The 13,719-nt window shown below is 42.3% G+C and overlaps 1 protein-coding gene across 4 annotated transcripts in view; it reads right to left on the minus strand.

Annotated features, from left to right (window-relative positions):
* The window catches only part of SAMD4A (sterile alpha motif domain containing 4A), a 203,983-nt gene that overhangs the window by 137,245 nt on the left and 53,019 nt on the right, over positions 1-13,719 (minus strand). For 2 of the 4 annotated variants that reach the window (XM_034992579.1, XM_034992580.1), the window contains exon 1: positions 1,417-1,528. The exons of the other annotated variants lie outside the window; for them this stretch is intronic. The gene's annotated coding sequence lies outside the window, so the exon portion shown is untranslated. Of the gene's footprint in view, positions 1-1,416; positions 1,529-13,719 lie in introns of those variants that run through there. 4 annotated transcript variants of the gene reach the window in all.

Genomic DNA, 13,719 nt, shown 5'->3' on the forward strand with positions numbered 1-13,719 from the left:
AACCAAACCCTGCAACTAGCGATGGTCCAGGCAGAGGGCGTATACAGTAGCAGAGGGATGGGAAGGCTGAAGATCAGGAGCTCAGCAGTTTTCTTCCTGAATGTGACTCCTCCACTTAATAATTGTGAGACTTCTTGCATGCAACCTCTTTATGCCTTGTTTTTCTCATTGGCAATGTTGCAATTAGAAAGAATACCTAGCTACTTAATAGAACTGTGACTTGATTAAATGACATAATTGATGTCAAGTTTGTAGCCAAATGTCTGGTACATAGTAAGTGCTCAATAAAAGTTAGCCAACATCAATTAAAATTTAAGTTAATAAACTAGGCACAATTTAGAACCTTTCACACTGACTCTGGCCATTTTTTAACCTATTACAAACATAGTATCCACCCTAAAATTTGATTGTAAGTGCTCGTCTTTGTGAAGATTTGCATTTACCCCAAGTTAGTAACCTAAGAAAAGACACACCTGCCTGTTCCATTCTCCCCAGCAGTCAGGGCTGAGTAGCTCAGATTTAATGAATGCGTGTGAAAACACTGTGGAATGGCGAAGTCTCCTCAACAAAAGATAGACTTTGTGTTTAGCTTACCCTGAATCATGGCTGGGAGTCAAGGTTTGTTCTCAACTCTCCCGATCCCCCAAATGACTCTGATTGTTTCTCCAGCTAGCTGCCAAAATGAGAACTTGCTCTAACAGGTCCCTCCTGGGCCGGCCCGCCTATCCAGCCCAGTGTGAAGCCCCGGGCCTGCCCCTCTATTAAAGCCCCCTCTTTTCTCCTTTCCACTGGTGGAGTGACTGCTCTTCTCTAAGCCAAATGTGGGGTGGAAAAAACAACAACAACAACAAAAAACCTGAGTAATTTCTTTTCAAATTTGGAGAAGGTACTGTTCACTATTTTCTTCAGCAAAGAAGAAGTAAGTCAAATCCCTGTGACCTCTTTAACAAAAACATTCTTTGAAGGCACAACAGAATAAGCAATAACTGACAATTTAAACATACCTGGAATACTTTGCCACACATATTTCTTGAGTGTCTTATAACGGCACAAAACTTCAAACAGCATACCAACCCCTGCCTACCGGCTTAAATGGAAGTTAAACTATCTAAATCCATTGTCAAGGCATTTCAAGGATATTTTAAAATGTTTGCTGGGAACAATAAGTACAACCTACTGAGAGCTCATGCTATAAACCTCTGGGCCCAGAGGACTTCCTAGCTCAAGGCTCGTGCATCCATAAAAGGGCGGGCATTTGCCAACGTCTGGTTTCGTGACAAACTCAAAAAGAACAGCTTTGGATTTTGAAACCAAACAATCAAGGGTGTGAGGCAGGCACGCGCAGTGACCAACAACTGAGTTGAGGAGGTTCACAGTCAATTCATTTGCATGGAGTTAGACCAACAATGAGCTTACTCAGTGACTTTCACAATCAGGGCAAACAATTCCGAAGGGTGCATTCCTTTTTCCTCTTTCCTATAGTTCTTTTTCAAAATCAGATCTGTTGAAGAGGAGCAGAAGGAAAGTGAGTAGAGCAGGGGATGGAATTTTTGTTTTTTTAATTGAGATTTAATAGACATAATACATTTTATTAGTTTTAGGTGTACAGCATAATGATTCAATATTTGTATATATTGTGAAATGATCACCACAATAAATTTAGTCAACATCCATCACCACACATAGTTACAAATTTTATTTTTTGTTCTGAGAACTTTTCAGATCTACTCTGCTAGGACTGTTAACTGAGTCTCCACACTGTGCATCTCATCCCCACTAAGTCCATGTTAAAGATGTATTGATCTTATAACTGGAAGTGTATACCTTTTGACCACCTTCACCCATTTCACCTACTCCTTCCACCCCCTGCCTCTAGTAACCACAAATCTGATCTCTTTTTCTATGAGTTTGGTCGTAGTTTGTTTGTTTTTAGATCCTACACATAGGGAAGATCATACATTATTTATCTTTCTCTGTCTGACTTATTTCACTTAGCCTAATGCCCTCAAGGTCCATCCATGTTGTTGCAAATGGCAAGATTTCCTTCTTTTTTATGGCTGAGTAATATTCTGCTCTACATAGATCACATTTTACATAAGGGATAGGGTTCAGGGAACAGGGTTCTAACTCTCCTGCTCCTGCCTATTGTCATAATGATCTTTACACCAAGCTCCTTGCTTATCCAGTGCTTTATTCTTACTGAACATCTGCCTTCCTATACAGATATTAGAGGAACTAAAGATGCGGTTGAATCAGTAAATCACATTGAGACCTTTGAGGAAAGGGTTATTTTCCCATACAGTCCAGGACTTTCCAGCCACATGTTGGGCTCAGGGCTGGGCTCCCCATCATTCAGAGGCTTTGGTGGGCCAGTGACTCCGTCTAATGCATCTCCTTATATTAATTAATGCTCACAGACTTATGATACCGTGTTCAGAAATGCAGGATTTGTGGGTTCAGTTCAAGTAACTCGCTTCACCTTGATTCAGAATGCTTTTCTCTTCATCTGGCCCTCTGATCCTTCCCTTTCTTCTCCCTCCTCCCCTGCCTCCCATCCAGGAACCAGGAAGTTGGATCATCCACTCAACAGGATCTCTCATACCTGTTATTTCAGTGACTAACACAGCACCAGGCACATAGCTAGTATTGAGTGAATGTCTGCTGAATGAGCAAAGATTTGCCCGGATTTGGGGTCACAGTCAGCACCAGGTGGGTTCAAAAAGGATTCTTCTACAGATCGTCAATGCCTGGCCGATTTGAGGATCATGTCAGGTTTTCCACACCAGCCCTTGTTTTTATGTTGCTTCTACCCACTTCCAATTCCCCAGGTGTACCTGGTGTCCTCCTCGCTGAATGGAGGCCCTTGTGTTGTACTCCCCGAGCACGACTTTTCCAGCCTAGGCAAAGCTTCATCCATATTATCATGATCTTAGTCTTCTGCCCTCAATGAGATGTCGGGAAAGAAACCTAGTAAATAAGTTCAAGCCATAGTACTGGGAGAGGATGAGATAAATCCAATGTAGAGAGAGACTTAGAACTCATCTCTACCTTCCAAGAACTTAGAATGTAATGACTTCTTGATAAAAGCCCAGGTAGAAAATTAAATGTCATTGCTCCTCTACACACACACACAAAGAGGTTCCACATAGAAACTACGCTGGACTTGGAGTCAGAAGGGGGTTTGAAGCTTGGGTCTGCCTCCTACTGGCTGGTTATCTTAAGCAAAACATGTACTCTCTCTGATCTGAAATGTTATCACATGTACAATGGAGAGCATGATGTCCCCATCTCATAGTGCTGTTACTTAGATTAAATGCAGTGACATTTATAATGCAGCTTTGTCAAATGTAATGTAGAGAAATGAGCGAGTATAGTGAAACAACAGTGCAGAAAAGAAGGACAAGAAGAGGGGTGCCTGGGTGGCTCAGTCGTTAAGCATCTGCCTTCGGCTCAGGTCATGATCCCAGGGTCCCGGGATCGAGCCCCGCATTGGGCTCCCTGCTCGGCGGGGAGCCTGCTTCTCCCTCTCCCACTCCCCCTGCTTGTGTTCCTACTTTCGCTCTCTCTCTGTCAAATAAATAAAATCTTAAAAAAAAAAAAAAAAAAAAGGACAAGAAGACTATTCCTCAAAAATCCAGAATAGAACAGAGAATACAAAATTGGCACCATATGAAATGCATTTCAGAGGAGACTTGGGTTGTGATTTGTAGGGTCTAACACGTAATCATAATATCAAAATTACAAGTGCTCCCTGATGGTAGACCCCGTGCCTTCCTACAGATGGTGGTGATGAAGGAGATGATAATGTCTTTACTAAGCAATGATCATATACATGGCACTATTCTGAGCACTTCTTATGTTTTATCTGGCTCAACTGGACAATAACCCAATGATGGGGTAAGTAATATTATTATCCCCATTTCACAGATGAGAAAATGAACTAAAGCCCAGAGAGCTTAATTCATGATTAAGTGCAATTCTCCCTGAGCACATACTTTTCTTTTCAGTAGACTGTTGAGAGAGAGGATAAAAACATCAGGAAGTGAGGGGTGCCTGGGTGGCGCGGTTGGTTAAGCTTCCGACTCTTGGTTTTGGCTCAGGTCATGATGTCATGGTCGTGGGATCGAGCCTCTCTTCCAGGCTCCACGCTTAGTGCAGAGTCTGCTTGAGTTTCTCTCTCCCTCTCCATCTGCCCCCCCTGCTAGTGCTCTCTCTCTCTCTCTCTCAAATAAATAAATAAATCTTTAAAAAAAATCAGGAGGTAAAAGTCAAGCTTTTATTTAGCAGGATTGAAAGGGTGAAGCAAAGAGAGGAGAAGTTCAAGATCAGGAGTGGGATGAGGTTATAGACGCTGAGAAGAAACCTGCAAGAATCCTACTGGGAAAGACCAAAAGGACATTCTTCATAATGGAAGACAAAATGTAGTCTGTGTGTAAGGCGAAGGCCAGTAGGAAGCAAGGAGAATGTAATTGTTGGGAAATCAACAGAGATCATACCATGGCATTTCCCCCACAGCCTGCCCAGTGCACCAGGCACACTAACCAGCAACGCTCTCATTCTCGGAGGCACAACATGCTCCTGTGACAGTCGAGAGCTGGGGTGAGAGCACACTGATGAAGCTGCCGCCACCCCAAAAGCCTCGTGCCACCTCTGAGCATTCAGTGCCATTCCTGTGAGCAATGACAGGAGGAAACAGCTAAAGGTAGCTGTCACCACCAGACTGCTAATGAAAACCAGAAAGTCTGCAAACAAAACTGCCAACTTCTTCACAATTAAACGACCACCCAGAATAGAATCAATTCGGAAAAGGGGCCCCTTCCACTGGGAACAGGTTTCCTCAATGGTGAGTCCCCAAACAGACTTGTCTCGGAGGATCATCTACCAAAATGAGATACATACATCCTGACACTGTCTTTGCCATTCCATATTCTTCTTCTTCTAAATCAATAAATAACTGAATCTGAGTCAATTGGGACTTCTTACGTCCCAAACACAGATAAGAGATTTCAGAGATCTTTATGGCCATGAGAATTTATAAAACCAGAGTAAAACATGGAAACCCATGGCACAAAAGCTGCCAGGTCCTATTATGAGAAAGAGGGATGGAGACAGAGAGCAGCGGGGAGGGGGGCAAGAGAGAGAAGGAAAGAGAACATTCCTGAGGGAAAAAAAAAAGGTAGTAGTCCTGTACTGCGTTTTATTTGATTGAGGGGAAGGCCAACACAAGTCACTCTCTTCCTTGATTGGCTCAGGGTAACAGGTTTTGCATATGATGATTTAAAGGCACATGGGAAACAAAATATGCAGGTTATTTGTTTTATCAAACACAAATATTTTGCTTTAATTAGCCAATGCATGCTGACTTTTTTGCCAAACGTATTCTGTTAAAAATAAACAGAATTGCAAGGATTTGGTATTTTAAAAGGGAGTAGTTTGTCAAAAGCAGAATGCTAGACCTCTTTATAACCTCACCAGTGACCCAGATGTATTAGAACTAGAACCTGGTAGCAAGTAATTGTGTGTGTGTGTGTGTGTGTGTGTTAATCAATACCAATTTGACATTTAAAACATCTAATCAAGGTAGGCAAGCAGCAGGAACCACTGGCATACTGAGGAAATGGAAGCAGTGTGATATAAACGGACTTGTTTGGAATCCCAAAGCAAAGGAGAAATAACCTAAAAACCCCAGGGTTGAACAAGGGACGCAGGTCTACATAGAAATGCGGAGAGAGTCTGAGTGTGAGGACCCCCCTCAAGGGAAGGAAGAGAACCAACCCCACCCTATCAGGCCACAGTGGCTGCCACTGCTTCTCGTGGCCCAGCTGGTGGCGGCTGGGAGGAATGGCCCCCACTGGCGAGGTTGGCTACCCCCCTACTGCCTCTACATCCCCTCGTCCCCAACCCTGATGCCTCAGTTGAGACAGAAGGTAGGGTGAGGTGAAGGCCAGATGTTTTAGGTAAGGGCACAGACACGCTTGACAAGCAAAGATGCTGAGAGATCCCACAGAGGCTCAACCACCCTGTTTCTTTTCTTATGTCTTCAAGGCTGCAGGGCAGGCTGGAGATCACAGGAAAACAGTGTCAAGAGCAGCCGCCTTGGCTCCGTGCTCCCAAGCATCCAGCATGGCGCGAAGAACCTTACAGCCGATATTTTGTTTAACTCTCACAATAACTGTAATGCAGGTTATTTCCCCCATAATAGAGGTGAAGAAACAGAAGCTTAGAGTCAAGTATTTTGCTGGAGTCAACAAGTACCAAGTGGCATGGCCCACGGATCTGTTAAGCCGTGTCCCCTCCCCCCAGCATGCCAACCTTACTCTGGCATCTAGAGAGACAAATGGGATTCTGAGCCCCACGGTTAATAAGCCTAAACTTGGTCAGATTTTAAAAAATAAGACATGCCAAAAGGCAAAGTCAATCTTGTTTTTTTTTTATGTTTTTTTTTTATTATTCTTATGTTAATCCCCATACATTACATCATTAGTTTTAGATGAAGTGTTCCATGATTCATTGTTTGTGCATAACACCCAGTGCTCCATGCAGAATGTGCCCTCCTCAATACCCACCACCAGGCTAACCCATCCTCCCACCCCCCTCCCCTCTAGAACCCTGTTTGTTTTTCAGAGTCCATCATCTCTCATGGTTCGTCTACCCCTCCGATTTCCCCCGCTTCATTCTTCCCCTCCCGCTACCTTCTTCTTCTTCTTTTTTTTTTTCTTAACATATATTGCATTATTTGTTTCAGAAGTACAGATCTGAGATTCAACAGTCTTGCACAATTCACAAGGCTTACCAGAGCACATACCCTCCCCAGTGTCTATCACCCAGTCACCCCATCCCTCCCACCCCACCCCCCACTCCAACAACACTCAGTTTGTTTCCTGCGATTAAGAATTCCTCCTATCAGTGAGATCATATGAAACATGTCTTTCTCTGTTCAAAGTCAATCCTGTTTAATTTAGGGAGGAACGTTTCTTCAACGACAACATTGAAAATAGGACTAGTCACACGTCCACTCTCCTAGAACATGAGTAGACACTGGACCCAGATAATAGAACCAAGTTTTCAATTTCTAGCCTGGCTAGAAATTATTATGAATAGTTTCCATGATAATAGAAGTTAACTTTGAGATTCTATTATAACTCAGAGTATAATCTATCCTGAAACAATACAAAAAGTGACTGGCTTAATCTCCTTAAAAAAACAAAAAAAAACCCAAAAAAAAACCTCTCTTGTTGCTCAAAGAATAGTAACAAACTGTTTTACTTACAAACAAATCTTATAAACTAAGGACTTACAGATGAATATGCTTTTAAATCAAGGAATTTAACAGCCTCTTTGATAATTTATTTTAACTTCTCCTTTTTTCCACATTTATTCTCATTAAGACAGAGGATATCTATAATGTTAAAAGTTTATAATATCAATCACTAAATATTCACCCTCAGGATGCCAATATTCTAGAATTCCATTGCCTTGTTTCAAGGTAAAATATTAATGTGTACAGAGATTTGTATAGGATTAGAGAGCCAACGCAGCATGACAAATGGGGCAAATTCCATGCACAACATTATGGGAAACATCAGATTAGTATGCTTCTAAGACCAGCTGCTCCATGCTAGAGCTCCCTGGTACAGTCACCCATGAATCACGAGGATTCACAGTTGCCCCAAGCCTGTGGCATTCACCAAGTGGCTTGCTTGAGCAAAGACAAGACTTCTTCTGCTCCTGGAGAGTGAAGACTCCCTATGTTGTGCCATAATCTCCCTGTAGCAAAAACAGCCTCAGGGATTTATATCATTTCCAGGAAGAAAGGATGCATGGATGGTGACCATTTGGCAAAAAGCTATAAACGTTGGGACTGGGTGCAAGAACTGACCTATTCTGATGTTTGAGTCCTTCCTTACATATAAGAACGTGTTAGCAGAGAGCTTATGGAGTCGGCACTGTTTGTTGGTGTATGAAGAATTCTTAATAAAAATTTCAAGAATTCAAGAGATCCCGAGTGGCACATAAAACAAAAGGGAAAGAAATTTCATCTGCGGGGGATCCTAAAAGGCCATTTTAGAACCAAGTGAACATAACCTCACTGAGGGTTCCTGTTCATCCTCCTTGGCTAGTTCCCAAGCTTCTCCCAGCCTCTTAATGCTAAAATGACTCAGTTCTTGGTCCTTGTCTCTCCTCTATCTACCCTCACTCCCTTGGTGATCTCATGCAGTTTCATGCCACGCTGATGGTCTGTAGAGCAAACAACTCCCAAGTCTATATCCCTACCCTTGATCACTCTCTTGAATTCTAGACTTGTATATCCAACTGCTTGTTTAACACTGGACTTGGAACTATAATAAACATCTCAAATTCAACATGTCCCAAATTGAAAGCACTTAACACACACATTAAGTCACTTACTTATAACCACTATATGAGAATGGTGAGATGATTATTCTCATTTTCTAAAGGACAGTGAAGCACAGAGAGGTGAGATGCTTGTCCAGGGTCATACCTCTAGCGAGTGACAGAGTCAAGAGGGCACCATCATCCTTGAGTTCTCTCTCTCCCTGTCTTCCTCCTCCCTGCACCTCTGCTCCCACCCCTCAGTCCTCCACATCCAGTCCATCAGCAAAGCCTGCAGACTCCACCTCCTCCATCTCTACTTCCACCGCAGGCCCCTGAGATCCATGCTCTCTCTCGCGTGAGTCACTGCAATAGCTCCTCATTAATCTCCCTGCCTCCTTCCACTTGCCCCCAACTGTCTAGTCTCTACCTCACAACCAGAGCCATCTGATAAAACCAACTTTTAGACCCTCTAATAGCTTCCATTCCACTTAGAACACACTCTTTTAAGTTGAGTCAATATGAACTCTGCCTTCCTGTCCAACTCACAGCCAGGCACCCTCCTCTTCATCCACCAGCCTTCAGCCACGGTTGTCTGCTTTCCAGTCCTTGAACACACCAGGGCTACTACTTCTGTCTCGTAGCTTAGTCCCAGCTGTTGTGACCCTAGATCTTACATGGCTGGCTGGCTCATCGTCTGGGACTTATCCTCAATGTCACGTCCGCAGAGTGACCCTTCCTTGACCACCCAATATAGAGTAGCCCCTGCCTCCACCCCACCTACCCTCCCTTATACACTGTAGTCAGGATTCTTTAGATGGCCAGTTGGCAATATCCATCAAAACCTAAATGCACATACCTAGCCATTTGACCCAGCAATTCTACTTCTAAGAATTCGTTCTAAATATAAACTTGTACATGTGTGAAATGGTATATGTTACAGGATTATTTATTGCTGTGTTGCCTCTAACAGCAAAATGCTGGCAACACCTTAAATGTCTATCAGTGAGAGCTCCCTAGATAAATGATTACATATAACAACATAAAATAAGTGTATTTGGTGCAATATATGTTAAGAAAAAAAGAAGAAGAAGAAGGTAGCGGGAGGGGAAGAATGAAGCGGGGGGAATCGGAGGGGTAGACGAACCATGAGAGACGATGGACTCTGAAAAACAAACTGAGGGTTCTAGAGGGGAAGGGGATGGGAGGATGGGTTAGCCTGGTGGTGGGTATTGAGGAGGGCACATTCTGCATGGAGCACTGGGTGTTATGCACAAACAATGAATCATGGAACACTTCATCTAAAACTAATGATGTAATGTATGGGGATTAACATAAGAATAAAAAAAAAATAAGTGTATTTGGTATCTAACAACCTTATGAGCTAAGTAGTATTATAAGCCCTCTTTGTGAGGAGAAAGCTAAGGAGAGCTTAGGAAACTAACACAAGATGCACAGCTAACAAGTGGTAAAGTGGGGATTCAGACCGCAGGTTCTTAGTCTTTATACTATAATGCTTCCCAGTACATGTTCTCATGGTGAAATACTATGTGGCCATTAAAGGGAATAAGGCATTATAAACATACTGATATGGACTGATCTTTAAGACATGTTATTGAGTGAAAAAACTATAGAACAGTGTTTTAACCTCATGGAGTTTTTACTCCTTATTTTAAAGAGGGCAAATATATATGTTTGCACCCATCTACACAAAGACATGTAAGAAAGAGTAGAACAATATGTAGGAAGCAGTGGCTACTCTAAAAAGGGAAACCAGATGGCTTAAGGGCAGGGGTGGAAGAAATCTGACATTTCACTGCATACCCTTTTTGTCTTTTGATTTTGTTGTGTATGCATAGATATATACCCATGGCTTATTCAAAGAACTAAATAATTAAAAACAGATTGCTGAGGTTTTTCCAAAAGAACAAAAGAGCACACCCAAGTCACTCTTTCTCATAACACCTGTTGTATTTTCTTTATATATCTACTAATAAATGGCTTATTTGTTAATGTGTGTTTATCTTATGACTTCACTAGGGTCATTATCTAAAATTATTTGTTTTTTCTTTGTGGGGAGGGCAGTGGATATTTACTGTACTAAGTATACAAGCTCACTAGACCCCATTAGAATGTAAGGTCCATGTGGGCAGGGGCTGTGTGTGTACAGTTCAGTTCTACAATCCCAACATTTAGCATAGCACCTCATGTTTAGTAGTCATGAATGAATGAATGAGTGAATGAACGAATGAATGAAAATTAGTGCCCAAGAGTCTAGGGCTTAGATGATCAGAGTCAAAACAGTAAGAACCTTTTTACCAAAAATGCACAAAAATTTTCAATGCTTTAGATCAAACAGTAATTTTTAGTATGAAAAAATAGGATCTGGGTTCAAAGAATCCACACTATTAACACCTGGAAGTAAAGATTCTAAATAAGCAATACTCACAATGAAAAGTCCTAGTTCCCATGGGACTTTACTTGGGCTCAGATAAGGTCAGAAAATGCTGATAATGAGCAAAAAGTGGTGAGGTTATAAAAGAAAAAAAAATAATTCAAGGCTTAAAAACCAGGAATGATTTAGTAAAGCTATATAGGAATCTACAAAGCTTCGGTCACTGTTTTGGGAATGTAATTTTGGGTTATAAAAATTATTGTTGATTCAGGCAAGGGAAAACTCCCTCTTTGAGGCTGCATAATGCTAAAGAGAACATCTGCCCTAGAAACAACCTCCATGAGCCCAACAGAGAGGCCTTGTCTGTTCATATCTTCAAATACAAAGAAATGAGCTCAATAACAGACCCAAACCACAAAACCTACCAAAAAATTATGATCCTGAGAATGTTCTTCATTTTCAAACTAATTAGCAAGACAGAGAACGATGCATCATCTATCAGTGCGTGTGATAGCTAACTTCATATCAACTTGACTAGACCATGGGGTAACCCGATATTTGGCCCAACATTATTCTGGATGTGTCTGTGAGGCTGTTTCTGGATGTGATTAACACTTAAGTTGTAGACCGAGTAGAGCAGATCGCCCTCCCTAATGTGGGTGAGCTTCATCCAAGCAGTTGAAGCCTAACAAGGACAAAAGGCTGACTCTCTCTCCTGAGAAAGGAAGAATTCCTCCTACCTGACTGCTTTAAGCTGGAACATCAGCTTTTTCCTGCCTTTGTACTCAAACTGAAACATAGGCTCTTCTGGTTCTCAGGCCTTTGGACTTAGACTGGAACTAAATCCCTGGCTCCCCTGGGTCTCGAATTTGTTGACTCACCCTACAGATCTTGGGGCTTGTCAACCTCCACATCATGTGAACCAATTCCTCATAATAAGTATAATACATATATTGCTTCTGTCTCTCTGGAGAAGCCTGGCTAATCCATGCTGCTTCCTCTGTTAGAAACGCTGCCAGAGCGAAACAGCTCTTGTCTGGTACTACCTATCATTAGCAGCCCTAGATAGGAATACAGTGTTTCCCCACACATGACCCCTCCCCATGAGAATGCATGAATGCATTCTCAGCCAGTGGCAAGAGAATACCTGAGAATACCTGATAAGGATGGATATCCCAGAATATTTAAAGAACTGTTACAACTCAACAACAAAAAACCAAACAACCTGATTATAAAAAGGGGCAAAGGACCTGAATGGACATTTCTCCAAAGAAGACATACAAGTAGCTAATAAGCACATAAAAAGAGGTTCAGCATCACTAGTCGTTAGGGATATGCAAGCCAAAACCACCATGGGATATCATCTCATATCCATTAAGATGGCTACTATAAAAAATAGCAAGTGTTGGCGAGGATGTAGACATACTGGAACCCTCATAGACTGCTGGTGGGAATGCAAAATTGGTGCAGCTGCTGTGGAGAACAGTATGGCAAGTCCTCAAAAAATTAAAAATAGGATTACCATATGATCTAGCAATTCCACTTCTGGGTATATATCCAAAAGAACTTAAAGCAGGATCTCAACGAGATATTTGTACACCCATGTGTATAGCAGCATTATTTACAATAGCCAAAAGGTAGAAGCCATCCCAGTGTTCCTCAGCAAATGAATGGAGAAACACACCTGATACAGATGCATGGTGGAATATTATTCAGCCTCAAAAAGGAAGAACATTCTGACACATGCCACAACATGGCTGAACCTGGGGGATATGGTAAGTGAAATAACCTGTAATGAAAAGACAATATGACTCCACTTCTAGGACATACCTGGAGTGGTCACATTCCTAGAGAGAGACAGTAGAAGAATAGTTGCCCAGGGCTAAGGGGAGAGAGGAATGGGGAATTTCTGTTTAATGGACGTGGGGTTTCAGTTTTACAAGATGGAAAGAGTTCTGCAGATGGGTGTTGGTGGTGATTGCACAACAGTGGAATGTAGTTAATACCACTGAGCTGTACACTTAAAAGTGGTTAAGTCGGTACATTTTATGCTATATGTATTTTATGATTAAATAAGCTAAAGACTTAGAGATCTCCAAGATACACAAGTAAACTTAAAAATAAAAAGGCTAGGGGCGCCTGGGTGGCTCTGTCAGTTAAGCATCCAACTCTTAGTTTTGGCTCAGGTCATGATCTTGGGGTCCTGAGATCGAGCCCTGCACTGGGCTCCATGCTCAGCGCAGAGTCTACTTGAGATTCTTTCCCTCTGCTCCTCCCCTGCTCTCTCTCTCCCCCTCTCTGGAATAAAGAAATAAAATCTTAAAAAAAAAAAAAAGGTCACAGCAAAATGCATACAATACAGGCCCATTATATAAAAACTAATATAAATATATATGCATAAAGGAGACAAATCGTCCTAGCAATTAGCAGTATGGTGAGAAGGGGGAGATAAAGTGGAATAGGAAATGTTCATGTGTCACTCTGTATGTCTCTGTCTTGACTGAATCTGGTACAACAAGCACATATTTGTATTCGCTTCCTAGGACAGCTGTAACAAATTGAGTAGCTTAAATGGCAGATATGTATTCTCTCCCTGTTCTGGAGGCCAGAAGTTTGAAATCAAGGTGCCAGCCGGGCCCCGCTCCCTCTGACTCTGGTGGAATCCTTCCTCGCTTCTTCCTAGCTTCTGGTGGTGGCCGTCACTCCTGGCTTGGTGGCCCTTGGCTCACAGCTGCATCCCTCCAGCCTCTGCCTCTGTGGTCATAGGATGCTCCCTGTGTGTCTGTCTTCACTGGGTATTTTCCTCTTCTTGTAAGGACACCGGTCATTGGACTAGGGCCCACCTAATGACCTCATCCTCACTCCATTACATCTGCAAAGACCCTATTTCTAAATAAGGTCACACTCACAGCCACTGGGGAGCGAGGACTTCAACATTTTTGAGGGGACACAATTCGCCCTATAACAATACTCATGTTTAATAACAAGCA

This window comes from Mirounga leonina, unplaced genomic scaffold, assembly GCF_011800145.1.
Source record: "Mirounga leonina isolate KUSES-001 unplaced genomic scaffold, KU_Mleo_1.0 Mir_82, whole genome shotgun sequence".
In the NCBI taxonomy this organism is placed as follows: Eukaryota; Metazoa; Chordata; class Mammalia; order Carnivora; family Phocidae; genus Mirounga; species Mirounga leonina.